Source organism: Mesoplodon mirus, assembly GCF_964341445.2.
Source record: "Mesoplodon mirus genome assembly, chromosome: 2".
In the NCBI taxonomy this organism is placed as follows: Eukaryota; Metazoa; Chordata; class Mammalia; order Artiodactyla; family Ziphiidae; genus Mesoplodon; species Mesoplodon mirus.
The window spans coordinates 126679992-126697260 of NC_138977.1; the positions used below are offsets into that span (position 1 = coordinate 126679992).

Consider the following 17269-nt stretch of genomic DNA (forward strand, 5'->3'; position numbering starts at 1 on the left):
CCAAGGACTGCCTGTCGGAGGTCCCAGTTCCACCCTGAAGTATCTCTCTGTATCTCTCCATCTCAGCAGACACCGTCATGGAATTATCCAGATCAGAAAACATCCTGAGAGTGGAAGGTGGCACCCTTACCAATGACCCAGGGACACAGCATACACCTGGCCTGTCCCAGGCAAACTGGACATGTGGTCACCGTGACCATACTCCCTCCACCCTCACCTCTCACCTGGGTGAACCCAGCTTCCCAATCAGCCTTCTTTCCCACTCTCACCTCCGGACCTGTCATTTTTCACAGACAGCCAGAGTGATGCTTTGCAACCATCAGTTGGATCATGTCAAGCCCCCAACAGCACCTTCTATGACACCCCGCTCTCCCCTCTCCCTGCTCCACACAGGATCAGCCTCTGTCCCATACATCACAGCCACGCTGCCTTCCTTCGGCACAAGCCCTCAGCTTTTGCACACACTCTCCTCCCTCCTGGAGTTGGGGGAGTGCTGCTTCTCCAGGCAGGGCTCCTCTCAACCCTCTTGGTTTGGCTCTGAAGTTCCCACCTCAGACAGGCCCCTCTGCTGACTCTAGGAATTTCCCCACCAATGCCCGCCCCTGTGTCAGCACATTCTTCTTCTTTTTTTCTTTTTTTCCTAAATCACAGTTTCACTTTGATTTGGGGACATCTTGTATTTTCTCCTTTTAATTTTTTTTTTAATTTTTAAATTTATTTTATTGAAGTATAGTTGATTTACAATGTGGTGTTAATTTCTGCTGTGCAGCAAAGTGATTCAGTTATACCCACATGTACATTCTTTTTCATATTCTTTTCCATTATGGTTTATCACAGGATATTGAATATGGTTCCCCAGCACACTCTTCTTATCTGTTTACTGATGCTTTCCCTCCAAGAGGGCTGGCAGTTTTATAACAGTGCTATGTGACCCGTCATTGCAATATTTGGTAACAGGACTGAAGCCCAGAGTTTCTCCTGGTGTCAGTGCTTCTAGAGCAGCGCAGCCCAATAGAACTTTCTGCAAAGCATTCTGTACCCACACTGTCCAGTATGACAGCCACTAGCATTTGAAACATGACAGATGTGACTAGGGAATTAAGTTTTAAGTTTTCATTAGTTTAAAGGTCAGTTTAAGTAGCCATGCGTGACGAGCAGCTGCCGATTAGACAGTGCAGACCTGGAAGATTAGAAACTTCCAGTGTCCTGAGCGGAAAGACTGGCTGCTGCAGAAGGCTCAGGACTTGGCATTCTGGCTAGTGGAGTGTCCATTTGGTGCCTGGTGTGTAGGGTCATTTAGAGTACATTTGCTGAGCCCCCGTCTGTGCCTGGCACTGTCCCGGGTGCTGGAGGTATGCACAGCCAGCCCGTGCCCCCCAGAGCTTACATGCCCACCTGAGCCCCAGCTGTCTCGGGTTCTAAGGAGCTGCCCACCCCAAAGTCCCAAGCCAAGTCCGGCCCCGTTCTCCACGCCAGCCTTGGTGTCTGCTAATGGCACCAACCTTCCCGAATTGGCCCCAGACTGGGCCTGTGTCAGGAGTCCCGAGACTGATGGGGCAGGGAGATGTCAGCCTACAGGCCTCCTTTCTGGACGCTTCTCCCCAGGGTAGCTGTGCCTTTTAAGCCACTGAAATCTCAGCCCAATGCTTCAGAATTCACTGCTTTGAATGTGAGGAGGAAGAGAGGCTGGCAAATCACACAGCCCGTCCTAGGGTTTGGCTCAGAAGTGACATGTGTCACCACCAGTCAGGCCCATTGGTCAGAGTTAGTCACGTGGCTCCACCCAGCTGCAAAGGCATCTGGGAAGCATGGCACCTGTGTGTTGAGAAGGGGAGAAGACCCGCTCTATTGGTGGGCACTCCCAGCTCTACAGCCCAGGCTCCCTGAGGCCTTCTTGTCCCCATGTTCAACCCCCCGTGCCTTCGGTGGCTCTTTCTATGAATCATCAGGAGGCCCCCAGCTGCCCCGGTCACCATCCTCTGCAGATGAGCTGCCCTCATTCATCAGTGCCCAGCTGCCCACCAGCACCACATGGACCCCAGTCCCTCCGAGGCTGTGCCATGTTCTGCACCCCCTCCTTAATGCGCTTTACCCACAAATCACCATGTCCTGCCCATGACCTGCTGCCCCCAGCACAGGTAACCAGACCAAGAATGGCCCCTGAGGCCCCTGCAGAGCAGACTCCCTGGTCACCCTGTGTGACATTTCTTTCCCAGCCCCAGCCCGAGAGGCTCCATTCTACGTGGAGATGGTCCACGCATTCAGCACTCTCTCAGGGAGCCGGACTATGAGATGCATGAGTCAACCAGGGGGTGGACAGAAGCAGGGGACACCCAGCCAGAGCGCAAGCCAGCAGGGGCCACGCGGTAAAGAGAGGGTGCACAGAGAGGTCAGTCAGAAAAGCAGGAGGGGGAAGCAGGAAGGAGATGGAGCTGGAGTGGCCCATCACAAGCATGAAGGACATCATGAGTGGCCCTGGGGGCGGCTTGGGGCTGGCCTTAAGCCCACCCACCCCTGCTCTAAGTTCTGAGCCAGGTGAGAACCAACAGGAGACAGATGAGGAACCAGGGACTGTATCAGTTTCCTTAACGCACCAGAGTCAGAAACGCCAACGCAGAGCTTCTGGAACAGCTGAGTTGGAAGACGTTGCTTAGTGTGTTTTAGCTCAGAAAAGTCTGCAAGAATGGTTCACATCCTACCCGACCCACACCTGGACCTAAGGTCCCACCGGCTGACAGCTAGTGGCACGGGGGGTGGTAGAAGCATCCTCGCTGGCCAGCACCACCAGGAGGGGGCCCGCCTGTGAGCCCACCTTCCCGGGGAAGCAGAGGGAGAAGGGCCTCCAGGCCCATCCCCAGAACCCAGGCCTGGGACCTGGCTTGGGCACAGCTCCCGCGGGAGGTGAAGAAGTGAATAGCGTCCATTTACAGATCTCACTGTCTGTCCCGCCCTGTTCTGAGCACCTGAGGTCCTCACAATAATACTATAAGGCGGACCCTTCCGTAATCCCCACTTTGCAGATGAGGAAACTGAGGCACAGGGAATGTCAGATAAAAGATCTAAAGCCCACCCTCTGCATTTGGATAAGGACGTTGTCCCAGGTGCCTGCCCAAGATCCCTGGGCAGAGCTTGGGTGCAGGTCACCCTCAGACCAGGCCCACAGCTGCTCCATCTCACCATCCAGAGAAGCCTCGGTCTTTGTGGACAGTCAGGGACACTCTCCACTGCGCCAGCGAGGGCGGTGGCCAGCTGTGTCCTGGATGGGGAAGATGATGTCCCAGGCCAAGAGGGAAGTCACTTCCAGTCACCCTTAGTTTATGAGGATCCCTAGACGGCCCACCGGCCCCGGTCCCGAGGGCACTGAGCGTGCCCTGATGCTCAGTCTTCGGCAGGTGGAGGGTGGGCTCCTTCTGGCCGAGCCCCAGTTGAACCTCCCACTGCCACTGCCCCCGCCTCTCCCCCCCTCCTCCAAGGCCATCACCCCCACCTTCCTTCTGCTCCTTTCCAGGCCCCCTCCCCTACATCATCTCCACCCCTTGCCATTGTCTTTCTTAGTTCCCAGGCTGCTGCTCCAGAGGGAAAGCTGTCTACTAAACAGGTGGAAGCTTGATCATTCCAGAAGCCAGTTCCCCTGGCCCCTTGTCTCCCCCTCCCCGGCCTCCACCTTCCCCACCTTCAAGAGTGGAAGAAACCCTGGTATTGGGTAAGTCATCCACCTGTGCTACGCAAGCCAGGATCTGACCCAGTTCCCAGCCCACGGGCTGAGAGGGCACGTCCCCAAGTGTGAGAGCACTTCTGACAAATTAAATGAGAAAGGAGATCAGTGCCTCCCTGGTGACCGCCAGAGGCTGCCAGGCTATTACTGAACCAGGTTTCATGAATAATAGAGGCTTCCTTTTCTCCTGTCTGCAGCCTGAGCTCCATGAACCCTCCTCAGCTGCACATCGTTTCTGAGTGCTCCACGGAGCAAGCGCCACATCCTGCCCTTGCTTCCCGCCTCCAAAGCCCCGAATCTCTCTGTCCTAATACTTACATGCCGCGTCATTCCTCCAGTCCCCCTTCTGCTCAGGGGCCTGCAGCAATTGGTCTGTAGTGCAGGCTTGACTGTGCCATCTCCTGCCTGGACACCTCACCGCAGGGACCTCTGTGGCCTGTCCTCCGACTCCTTCATGGGCACCATCTGGCCACTGATTCCCTCTCCAGACTCTTCTTTACTCCTCCATTCTGGCAGCCTTATTTCTTGAGCATCATCTTCTCACCTCCCTCCCAAACCTGGTGCCCTTAGCAAGGGCTCTTTGCTTTGCCCCATCTAGCAAACTCCTATTCATCCTTCAATACCCAGCTGAGACGTCATCCTCTCTGCAAAGACTTCCCTCTCCCCAAACTGTTACCACCCTTCCTTCCATTCAGATAACCCTGTTTATGAACAAATATTACTGAGTTGGGCGTGACAAAGCAGAGATGAAGAAGATACTGTCCTTGACCTCAAGAACTGATCACAAACCATGGAAGAGATGTGCTATGGACTAAATTGTGTCTCACACACACACACCCAAATTAATATGTTGAAACCCTAACCCCCAGTGTGACTGTATTTGGAGACGGGCCTATAATGCTGTAATTAAGGTTAAATGAGATCATAAGGGTGGGACCCTAATCCAATAGGGTCGGTGCCTTATAAGAAGAGGAAGAAAGTTTTCTTGCACAGGCCCTAGAAAAAGGCCATGGGAGAACACAGGAGAAGGTAGCCATCTACAAGCCAGAAGGAGAACTCTCTCCGGGAACTGAATCTGCCAGCACCGTGATCTCGAACTTCCCAGCTTCCAGAACAATGAGAACTAAAATAATGTTGTTTAAGTCCCTGTCTGGGTATTTTGTTATGCGGCCTGACTGACTGGTACAAGGGTCAGAGGAACAGGCAACAGCAGCACAGGTGGAAGTGCTGTGATGGAGGGTGGGGGCATGGGAAGGACCCTAACTGGGAGCGGGGCGGGCATCTGGGAATGTTTCCTACACCCAGCCCCACCACAGCTGAGTTCAGAGGGGTGAGCAGGAGTCGGCCAGTGAAAGCTGGAGTGAGGACGGGTGGAAGAGGCATTCTAGGCTGAGGACACAGCACAGCAAAGGCTTAGGACCGGAAGCTGCCTGGAGCCTCCAGGAGCTGCACAGTATATCTGTGGTTTGGGGCCCTCCCTGCCCTGGGCTCCACAGTAGCCTGGCTGTGCCTGGGATACTTCCCACCTCGGCTCATAATGACCTGTGCACCCTGCCAGGGAGACGCTGCCGGGCCCTGCCTGGAGGCCTGGGGCCAGCAGGATCCATGAATCATCTGGAGGCTCCTATGAGACCATCTGCATCTCTGGCCTTGGGCTCTGCTCAGCCTATGTGAGGGGCAGGCCTGGAGCCCCAGGGAGTTAACCCACCTCCGGGGCAGCCCTTAACCAGTGAGGCTCCCCAGACCCTCCCCCATGGGTGGGACATCTCCGAGGCTGTCCACACTGGGCTTGAGTTCCCGCTGCCCACAGCGGCCACCTGCTCCTGGACACGCCTCCCTTGGCACCTTCCTTACCTTCCCCAACCCTTCCCTCCTCCATGCTTAAACCGTTTGTACAGAGTTCTGGTTTCTGGGGCTACTTCTGGGGACACCTGTCTTCCATCAGGCCATCACTGCCGGAGGGCGGGAAAAGAAAGGTGTACTCTTACAGCCAGCCTAGTGCTCTGGCCTTCCCAGGTGTAAGCAGAGCCATGTGGCATAACCGTGCAGGGCCACGGAGGGAGCGTGAGTGATTGGCACCGCTGCTGTTGCAGTAGGGCAGGGGCCCTGCACTGTGGCCTCACCCCCACTGCTGATCCCAGACTCGCTAACACATGGAGCTCTTTCTCTCTCTAGCCTACAGAAAACACTTTCCTCATCTCATGATGGATCCTTCCGGAGTGCCCACAGGAAGCTTGGTAAACTAGGTAGTAGTATCTCCATTTTACAACTGAGGAAACTGAGGCTCAGAGAAGTTACATAAATGGCCCAAGAGCACACAGCTAGTAATTGGCAGACTGGGATTCAGACCAAAGCCCGTGTCTGTATCCTCCGTAATTGCCGTGTTGGAGAACGAATTGCATGTCAGGTGTGGGGCTAGGAATGTTACATACCTTATCATCTAGCTTAACAAGCACCCATTTCACAAATGATTAAACTGAGGCTCAGAAACATTAGGTGACTTATCTACAGTCATATGGCTGCTTAACAGAGGTGCTGGGATTCCGGCCCAGGACCACCGAGCTCTAACCCTCCTCCTTCCCTACCTCCCGCACACAAGGCTCAAATTCAGCAACTTTGAATGATGCCCGTTATGTGCTTATTTTTTTCGATAAAGAGTCCCAAGGGAAAACTACTTATTCATACAAGTTTCTGTGTGAATCATTTTCTTGTGTAAAGATGCACAACTTACCACCGCAAGAAGATGAACATTGAATGAATGCATGCGTGCACCAATGGGTTCACACTCAATCAATCACATTCATCCTAGTCCAGAGCAGAGTGATGTTGGTGGTGTAGAGGACCTTGGAGACCAGTCAGTCCCATATGGGGATACATTTAGGGTTTGGGGGACAAGGGCACCCATACCTTTATTTTGTCACTGGTAGGCTGGCTGGTCAGAAATCTATGTATGTACCAACCTGTGACTTAAACTTTTTTAAATAGTAAAATACAGCTTGGTGGCTTTGGTTGAAGTGGCTTAATCCACTTGCTGGGTAAAAGCATGTAAGGTTCTAGAAAATATGGTGAGAATACTGAGAGATTTAGCAGGTCTCTCCCCTTCTGTACCAGCCCCTTCTCTGGACCCCAAGCTGATGCAGACAGGGACCAGCTCCCGCTTTATGAACCAAGAACTCCTCCCACCCCAATTCTGTTCACACAAGGCTAGACTTCCACTGAAGGACAGGGAGAGAGGCCAAGGGATGAGCATCACGCTGTAACCTGGGGTTATTGGAGGTGCTGGGCGAAGGACTGGCCTCTGGACATCCCTGTTTAAAAAGTCCCAGGCTGACTATGGAGAACAGTATGGAGGTTCCTAAGAAAATTAAAAATAGAGCTACCGTATGATCCTGCAATCCCACTCCTGGGCATATACCCAGAGAAGAACATGGTCCAAAAGGATACACGCACCCATATGTTCATCTGTTTTCATTAGCCAAGACATGGAAGCAACCTAAATGTCCATCAGTAGAATGGATGAAGAGCATGTGGTACATATATACAATACTCAGCCATTAAAAAGAATGAAATAATGCCATTTGCAGCAACATGGATGGACCTAGAGATCGTCATACTGAGTGAAGTAAGTCAGACAGAGAAAGAGAAATATTGTATGATATTGCTTATGTGCAGAATCTAAAAATAATGATACAAATGAACTTATTTACAAAACAGAAACAGACTCACAGACTTGGAGAAGGAACTTCTGGTTATCAAGGAGGGAAAGGGTGGGAGGGGAGGGATAGTTAGGGAGTTTGGGCTCAACATGTACACACTGCTATATTGAAAATGGATAACCAACAAGGACCTACTGTATAGCACAGGGGACTCTGCTCAATATTCTGTAACAACCTAAATGGGAAAAGAATTTGAAAAAGAATAGATACATGTATATGTATAACTGAATCACTTTGTTGTACATCTGAAACTCACACAGCATTATTAATCAACTATACTCAAATATAAAATGGAAAGTTAAAAAAAAAAAGTCCCAGGCTGTAACTGCCACTAGACATTTCCCAGCAACCAGCTTCCCGCTATGGCCCCTTTCCTCTTCTCTGCCCGCTGCCCTCACCCCTCTGCCGTCTTCATTTCCCCTTCTCTGGGGGTGCTCCTGGGTGCTCCCAAATGCAGCTGTCCATCCGTTCTTGTCCAGAGCAGTTTAGCTCTCTTTGTTTCTCTGCCTCAGCCCCTCCACTGATGACCACTGGGTCTTTATAATCAAAGCTAACCTTCAAGGTGGCTTCCCATACAAATATATGTGCTTTTCTCCGGGAAAGGAATTTTGAGGTTTGCTCTTAAAGCACTATCTCCGCCCCCTTCCTTTGCCTTGGGCTGCTCCCAGGAGAAGAGGTTGGAGGGGCCAGGCCTTGAGGCAGAGAGACTGATAGGGATGCTTTTGCCATGATGCTGGGGAGAGATGCAGCCTGGGAGGAGGTAGTGGCAGGGAGGCTGGGGTGGAGGATATGAGTTCCAGAAGGAGATTCAGCAGGACCTGCTGGTTGGGCTGGAGGATGAGGGGCCAGGAGGAGTGCAGACTGGACCCTGCTTTCCCACATGGCAATGGGAGAGATGGTGGAGGAGTGAGGAAATGGGGGGGACAGCAGGTTTGGGGTGCGTGGAAGAAGACAGTTCTGTCTATTGCATGTCACGCATGAGGTACCCACCTCCACGGGGAGGTGCTCAGGAGAAAGCTGGCCGTGAGGCTCAGTGGATGTCTCAAATGTCCTCACGGATATCTACGAGGGATAAGCAGAGTCACAGGCTTTCGAGAGACTGTCCCGGGACATGGTGCCGAGTAAGCAGAGTGAACATTTCAGAGTTTGGTGGAGAAGAACAGAGTACAGAGGAGAGTAAGGAGGGGCAGCAAGACGTGGGCAGAGAACCAGGAGGGTGTGGTATGACCGAGCTCAAGGGAAGAAAGGGGGTCCAAGGAGGGAGGGATTCAGAGAGCAAATGGCGAGGTGAGGGCAGTCCGGTAGGACCCAAGTGCATCCTTTGGGTTTACTCCCAATGAGTTCGTTGATGACCTTGGCAAGGAGAGTCATGTGAGGTGGCGGGGAGGAGGTGGACAGCAGGCAGAGTGGACTGAGGCTTGGGGGGGAGGCACAGGAGGCACCTTGGGAATACACATCTGAGTCCGTATGGGGGAGAGGCTCGGGTTAGTGGCTGGAATGGTGAAGGGTGAGGCAGAGGGAGGGCCTGTTGGCATGGATGATGGTGTTCTTCTTTTAATGAGAGAGACCTGAGCATAAAAATACCAACGGGAAAGAGGCAGGGGAGTGATGGAGGGAGAGAGAAAGTGAGAAGAGAAAGAGAAACCAGTATGGACTGGGAGCACATGCCTGCCAGGCAGACTGTAAACGATTTGAATCTCTTCAACCCTATGAGATTAACTGACTAATTCAGCAATTATTGAGTGCTTACTATGTGCCAGGCACTCTTTTGGGATCTCAAGAGACAACAGTGAACAGGATAGATAAAAATATGGAGCTTACCTTCTATCTGGGGTGGGAAGAGCAGACAGACAATACATGTGTCAGGAGAGGATAAATACTAAGGAAGAAACAAACAGGATAAAGAGAGAGACAAGAGAGGGTGTTTTTTATACAGGGTGGTCAGTCCTGGGGGAGGGGAAGTCTCTTCTTCCATAGTGACAGGGAAGGAAGGAGGAAAGGAAGGCTGAGACTGCTTAGTCTGTGTCAGGAATAGGCTCAGCATAAGCACAAGGTCTGGACAACACGTTTTAACCGTAAATTGTTCCAATCAAATAACAAATTTCCATTAAGCACATACAATGGAGCCAGGTGCCTTGTGGGTACCAAGGAGATAAGTATGAATCAAACACACCCTGCCCTGGAGGAGCTTGCTGTTACATGGGAGAGACAGATCTGGAAACACACCATGACGGTGCAGGGTGTTAAATATAATAATATAGGGCAGGTTGTTCAAGCAGCAGTGGGATCATGGTAGAGGCAAGGAGGCCTTCCTGGGGAGTGGAGGCAGCTTCACAGAGGTGATGACATTTAGCTGGGTCTTGAAGAATGAGTAGGAGTTTGCCAGGTCAGAGCTTGAGCTGGAAAGGAACTTACATCTATAAGGTGCCTACTAGGTGCCAGGCAATTTACATATATGATCTCATTTAATTCCCAGAAAAATCCAGCATGGTAGGTATCATGCATATTTGACTGTTGTGGCTACTGAGGCTCAGAGAAGCTAAGAGACTTGCCAAGGCCATACAGGTGTTAGAGATGGGTTTCAAGAGATGGTTGTTATTACTCTCAAACTTATTATTTCTCCAAACACCAAGCCACCATAATAACTTGATGGACCAGTGTTTGCAAAGGCACCAAGCAGAGCAGGAGAATGACATGCTTAGGGACAGCTGGGAAGTGGCTCTTTTCCTATCATGCCATGTGCACGAAGGAGACAGAAAACAGTACATGTAAGTGGTTGTAGCTTTTGGAGGAGACGGATTAACAGTTTTGTTTTGTTTTTGTTTTTTATTTCAACATTATGAGACTGTTATCCCATTGTCTTTTGACTTCCATTATTTCGGGTAAGAAGTTATCTGTAAGTCTTACTGTTATTCCCCAGAATATGGTGTTTGTTTTCTATGTCTGCTTTTAAGATTTTATTTTATTTCATTTCATTTCATTATTTTATTTTATTTTCCACCACGTGGCATGTGGGACCTTAGTTCCCTGACCAGGGATCGAATCTGTGCACCCTGCTGTGGAAGCATGGAGGGTTAACCACCAGACCTCCAGGGAAGTCCCAAGATTTTATTTTAATCATGAGTTTTCAGCAGCTTGGTAGGCAGCCTCTGAGAAGACCCCCAATGATCCCTGCTTCCTGGTGTTCCCACCCTTGTGTGGTACCCTCCCATTGAGTGCGGGCTGGACCTTCTGACTTGCTTCTGATTGAACACAGTGAAGTTGATGGTAACTTCTGGTAAGCTGTGTAGCTTCCATCTCAGGTGCTCTGGGGAAAGTCAGCTGCTGTGTTGCAAGTGGCCCTGCATAGGCTTCACATCTTGTGAGGAATGTGGCCTGTAAGAAGCCATATGAGTGACTTGGAAACAGATCCGTCCCCCAGTCAAACCTTCACATCAGACCGTGGCCTCAGCTAACAGCTTGGTGGCAACTTCGTCAGAGACCTTGAACAAGAGGCACCCAGTTGAGCTGTGCTAGATTGCTGACCCACTAAAACTGTGAGATAATGCTTATACGTTGTTTTAAGCCTCTAGGTTTTGGGGTAATATGTTATATAGTGATACATGACCAGTGTGGCAGCCCTGTGGGCTTTCAGTGCCTTGGTGAACTCACATCACATCCTAACCTGGGCTTGGATTTCCCACAGGTGCCCAGTTGCCATAGATGATATTTGCTCCCTCTAGGCTCCGGAATCTAGGAAGACTGCATCAACGGTGTCATGGAAATGCACCTTACCTTGTGACATAAATAGTTTGTAATTAATTTTCTTCCTCAAGAGATGTGTTACTGGAAGATATGGAAGAGATCTCTGGTCACTAACCCTACCTCATAGCCCTTCACAGTATCAAACTAGGTCAGGAACTTCTACAAAGAGTGTTGGCCCAGCTCTTGGATCAATAAACCTTGATTTATTTTCCCATCAAATGAACACTCTCTTTAGATCAGAAGGGCTGTGGTGGCAAAGAGGAATTGGACTTATTTTCTGAGGTTCAAGAGGTCCCCAGATTTCAGTTTTATATAGGGAAAAACTTTCTACTAGTCAGAGCTGTGCAATCATATGCTGACTGGTTTAATGGGTGGTGAGTTTCAAGGGTCAGTGGGAGTTGGCCAGGTAGAGGGAGAAAAGTGTGTCAGGCAGAGAGCAGCATGAGCAAAGAGGCCTGGGACTGGGTGCTGTCCTTTGCAGTAACTACTTCCCTTCCTGAGATTTTTGGTTCCTGATCTCTGAGTACATCCCCCAAATATGGGGCCTGGCTGAAGAGGCATAGGGAAGTTTCTTATCTTCAGGGAGGAATTTGGCAAATCAGACTGGAAACCGGGCTTTCAGTGGTGTGCGTATGTGTGCGCGCATGTGAGTGAGTGAGTGAGTGTGTGTGTGTGTGTGTGTGTGTGTAGGGAGATGGGGATAGGGTCTGCCCCAGTCACTGTCAAGACCTTATCCATGCATCCATTCCTTCTACCAGCAACCCTGAGTACCTTCAGGGTGCCAGGCTCTGTTCTGCACAAGAAATGACTCAGACACCTGCCTTGTCCTAGAGAGGTCACACTTCACTGGGGGTGGGAGGAAACCACTCAGATGGAAAGCTCCAGCTGGTGCTGTAACTAAGGTGGCCACGGATGCGTGGGGATGCAGAGAAGGCAGGCCTGGGGCGGGGTGGGGGGTGAAGAACGCAGTCCAGGAGGATTTCAGGTTTCAAGCTGAGCACCTGGGCGGATGGTGAGGCCATTTACTGAGAAAGAAGAACGTGGAGGGGCAGGTGGGGGGCATTGAGTAAAGCACTTTGTTTTGATGGTGAGACATTTGAGATTCCTCCTGAGCGCCCAGCTGCGTAGGCAGGGGAGGTCAGGGCTGGAGATACAGAGCTGGCAGTCACCGCAGCCTATGGATGGTTGAAAGCCTGGGAGAGCCTGAGATTCTCGGTAGGAGGGTCCATGACCGAGCCATGGGCCACCCTAACACCCCGGCACCGAGAGGTTGGGCAGAGAAGGGGTGTATCCCGGAGACTCCCGGAGGAGGCGCTAGTGATGGGGAGGAAAACTGGGAATGTGGGGTCACACGACGCCCAAAGATCAAAGACGGCGAGGACAGAGGTTTTATGGATGATTGGTACTTGGATATACGGAGGGTGACAGGTGGGGAGAGGGGAGCATTGCAGATGCGGAACAGCGTAGCCACAAAAGCTTTGAGGTAGGAAAGGAAAACAGCTCTGCTCTGCGCTGCTTTATCGTGGGTTAAAGTGACTCCGAGAAATCTCTGGTCCTGCCTGACGGAGCTCCTTAAGGGAGGGCCAAGTTTGCCTCTATTGCACTTCGACCGCGCACCTTACGGGCTGCGAAAATGTTTGTTTAATGAATAAAAGATAAACGAGTGAATGGGACTTTGTGACGTGGGGGGCAGGTGGTCTCGCTCCTTGGGCCTCAGTTTCCCTTTCTGTAAAGCAGGCCAATCCGATAAACTTGAGTTCCGGGTTTGGGATGAGCACGGCTTGCTGAGCGGATTCCAAGTGGACTTTACGCCCAGCCTCCCCGGGTCGGACCGGGTTGGACCGCGGACCCGGTCGCTCTGGGTCCGGCCCCCGCGGGACCCAGCAGCCCAGCCCTGGAACGGCCCCGCCCCACCTCCCTTTGTTTCTCCAGGCCCCGCCCTCTGCGCGCAGCTCCCTCTCCATTGGTTGGGGGGCGGGCCCCGAGCGCCGGGCGCCGCCGGGGGCGGGGCGGAGGGGCGCGGGCGGGGCGAGTGCGCCTGCGCGTTGTCCGAGCCCAGTTGCAACCTCTCGCCGGCAGCTGCTCCGCGCGAAGCGGGAGACGGAGCCGGAGCCTGAGCGCGAGACAGGCTGAGACGGCTGCGAGGCGGCCCCGCCCCGGGGCTCCATTGTTGCGGCGACTCCGGCTCTGCGGGCTGCTCGGCTCCGTCTCGCTCGGCCAGGGCACCTCCGGCAAGGAGTGAGCGCTGCCCGGGAGGCGGCCTGAGGTGAGGCGGCGGGCGGCGGGGCCGGGCCGGGCTGGAGTCCCCGGCGGACATGGGTTCCGGGGCTGGGAGAGGGTCCCACGGCCGGGCGGAGGTCCCGGGGCCCGACGGGGTCCCAGGCGGCAGGGGTCCCAGCCGGGCGGGGGGTCCTAGCCGGGCGGGGGGTCCTCGGCAGGCAGGGGTCCCGGAGCCGGACGAGGTTCTGGGCCGGACAGGGGTCTCGGGTCGGGCGGGGGTCCCAGGCTGGGCGGGGGACTCAGGCGACAGGGGTCCCAGGCCGGGCGGGAGTCCCCGAGAGGACCGAGGTCCGCGAGCCGGACGAGGTTGCCGGGCGGAGGTCCCGGGGCTGGACGGGGGTCCCAGGCGGCAGGGGTCCTGGGCCGGGCTGGGGTCCCCGCCGGGTGTGGCAGGTCCGAGAGGGGCGCCGCGAGGTCGCTGCCCGAGTTGGCGGCCGCCGCCCTGAGCGCTTGTGGGACGGGGACGCAGAGGGGGACTGACCGGGCCGTCGCGCGTCCGGGCGCCGGGCATGGTCTCGGCCACGGGGTGGCACAGAGGGGGCACCGCGCCTGCCGCGACTCCGCGTGGATCCGCGCGTGAAGCCCCGCGCGGGGTCCTGGTGACCCTGAGGGTGGGGGACTGTCTCGGTCCCCACTCACTCCGTGGAGTGACTGGTTCGCTGTGTCACCGAAGGTTGCTCTGCGTGGGCCCTCGCGCGTGGGGATCCTGGACATCCTGAGAGTGGGAGACTGTCTCTGTCCCCCCTCCCCTTCTCCCCTGGTGTGACTGGTTCGCTGTGTCTCTTTGAGGGTGACCGCGTGGACCCTCGATCGTAGGGATCCTGGGCACTCCGAGAGTGTGGGGGGGCTTTTCTCGCTCCCCACCCCCATGATTGGTTCACTGTTTTTGTGTCACTGAGGGTGGCTCTGCGTGGACCCGCGCGCGCGGTCTCCTGGCCACCTTGCGAGTTGGAGGGCTGTGCCCCGTCCCCTCCCCCCGCGGCACGTCGGGGTGTGATCAGTACCGGGGGCAGGCTCCCCTCTGCCCCACGCGTGCGTGCGTGTGTGTTGGGGGTTTCGTGTGTTTCGGGGTGTCTTTGTGCGGGTAGTGGCGCCCGTCGGGCTGTAGCCGACTGTGCGTGGGGCACGCAGATGGCCTGCGTCTGACAGCTGATCCGCTGTTTTATTTATTGCCTTATTTGCCACTTGAGCAGAAGCGGCTGCACTTCCCCGGGAACCCGCTCCTCTCCCCGGCCCGGTCCCCGGGGAGCGCGGGGCTGTCACCGCGCCTGGGGACCGCGAGTCAGGCCGCCGCGTTTCCTGCTCAGGCGCGAGGCTCGGCCAGCCCGGCGGGAGCCGGCTCTGATTGGAGGGAGCCTGGTCCCTCTGCCCGGCGCTTCTTGATTTCTTCCGTTAGGATTGGGAAGAAAAAAAAAAAAAAAAAAAAGAAGGTCTGGAAAGCCAGATTTAACTTTGCAGCTCTCTCAGCGCCTGGAGAGTGGAGGAAACTTTCCCAAGAATTTGGCGGGCTGGAAAGTGCGTTTGAAGGAGGGGAATCCACACCCACGGAATGAGGCCAAGGCAGTTACAGTTAGAGGTCAGGTTTACAGAAGGCATAGCGGGGGTGAGGTTGTGGATCGGGAGACTTGGATTTCAGCCTGATGGCAAGAAGATCTGCTACTACCCTGCAGGCTGTGTATCTCTCAGCCACTTAAATAAACTGGGGTCATTCACTTACCCTTTTATCAAACTTATGAGAACACCTATTATGTTCCAGGGATGATTCTTTTCCCTGGGGAACGCAAAGTCTAACAAGCCTTGTTAGTCTTGCAAGTCTAACAAGACTCTGAAAAGACTTTTCAGAGTGTTCTGGTCCAAGACAGAAAAGTGAGCTATAGGCACAAGTAGCTCTAATGCCCAAATGGAAATTCTTTGTGAACAAGATGGTGTATAAATAACAGGAATGCAAGATGAAAATGTGGTCCTAACTGCAGCTGTCGCTGTTATGAAGTCCAGACAGCCTGCAGGCCCTTCACTCTGCCTTCTCTGCCCTCTCTCTTCCATCTGCCCTACGCCCGGCTCCAGACCTTCACCCATTCTTACAGTCTCAGTTTAGGTGACTTCTTTCTGAAGTCTTCCCTGACGTCCTCATGCCCAGCCCTCTGAGAGCTGTGGTCTTCAAGGACAGGGTGGTTTGCTGTAGTACCCAGAGAGGAAGAGGTGTATCTAAATGAGAGGTCCTTCTAAATGAGAGGTCCTTTTTCCGTACCACGGAGCCAAGTCTTTCCTGTGATTTAAAATCTGCAATTCTTCAATTCTCCTAAGGGTTTTTAGATTAACATTTGCTGTTACTTCCTAGTGTTTGTTGCACAGTGTAGAGTACTTGATTCGAGTTTATTTGGTCTGATTCTGGCTCTGGAATAAAGTTGCCATTTTTTCCTGCAGAACCACTAGGCTTCAGTTTCCTCACCTTTGAGGGTTTTTAACTAGGTAAGAACCTTGTCAGCCCTAAACCTTTAAATTCTTTCAACCAAATAAAGCAGAGGAAAGTTCTCTTAGTGGCAGTTGTATAAATAATGGGGATCTTTGAAAATGTAGATTCTAAAGTAGAAGTTCTTTTTCTTTCTTTCCTTTTTTTTTTTTTCTTTCCACAGTTGCATGGGTGTATACTTTGTCCCAGAGTTGAAGGAGCAGGTCTATCATGGAAGCTTAGGCAACTTTTTTTAAAAATTAATTAATTAATTAATTTTTTTGGCTGCATTGGGTCTTCGTTGTGTGCAGGCTTTCTCTAGTTGCGGCGAGCAGGGGCTACTCTTTGTTGCGGTGGGTGGGCTTCTCATTGTGGTGGCTTCTCTTTGTTGCAGAGCACAGGCTCTAGGCGTGCGGGCTTCAGTAGTTGTGGCACACGGGCTCAGTAGTTGTGGCACGCAGACTCAGTAGTTGTGGCTCGTGGGCACTAGAGCACAGGCTCAGTAGTTGTGGCACACAGGCTTTGTTGCTACGCGGCATGTGAGATCTTCCCGGACCAGGGCTCGAACCAATGTCCCCTGCATTGGCAGGTGGAGTCTTAACCACTGTGCCACCAGGGAAGTCCCTAGGCAGCTTTTTGATATTGTCTTGCATCTTCTTCGTAACCACATTTTGCTTGCAGCATCTGTGCTCTATCAAATTGGTTTGAAGTTTTCCTTAATGAAATTGTTGGATGCAGAACTCTTGGCAGGAGCATTTTGCTGATCTTTTGAGTGTCATATGAAGTCGGCCAACTGCAGGCTTTTTTATGCCCCAGTCTCTAACAGAGATTTTAATTTGGAGACTCTGAAATAAGTGAATTTTGGGAGTACCTTGAGTAAGTGTATGTGGCTTTGTATAATGGTTTCAAGCATAGTTTAAAATTATTACTTGCAAAAATTTACATATGTTAAATGACCTATAAGGAAGCTCTACTTCTAAGGACTCTAGTAATAAACCCTTCAAAATATTAATCTCCCAGTTTATCTGTTTGGCAAGATGGGAATTTGGTGTGCTCGATTATTTTAAAGCCACATGTCTGTCAAAGGATCCACAATTTTCTCTGCTATTCTTTTTGTTTGTTTGTTTGGTTGGTTTTTGGCTGCGCTGCACAGCTTGTGGGATCTTAGTTCCCCGACCGGGGATTGAACCCAGGCCCTCGGCGGTGAGAGCACAGAGTCGTAACCACTGGACCTCCAGGGAATTCCCACTCTGCTATTCTTATTTGGATGATTACAGGGATTAAACATAGATGGTAGCTGTTTGGTCAAGGAGTGATGCCATCAAATTATATTTTCATGTTAAGTAGGATTTTTGTCCTTATTTT

At 52.6% G+C, this 17269-nt stretch overlaps 1 protein-coding gene across 2 annotated transcripts in view; it reads left to right on the forward strand.

Moving 5' to 3' along the window:
• Positions 1–13224: 13224 nt before the first annotated feature.
• Positions 13225–17269, forward strand: part of AFAP1 (actin filament associated protein 1) — a 155173-nt gene continuing 151128 nt past the window's right edge. Inside the window, exon 1 of one of the 2 annotated variants that reach the window (XM_082611307.1) lies at positions 13225–13441. The gene's annotated coding sequence lies outside the window, so the exon portion shown is untranslated. The remainder of the gene's footprint in view (positions 13442–17269) is intronic. The other variant, XM_082611306.1, reaches the window with a different exon arrangement.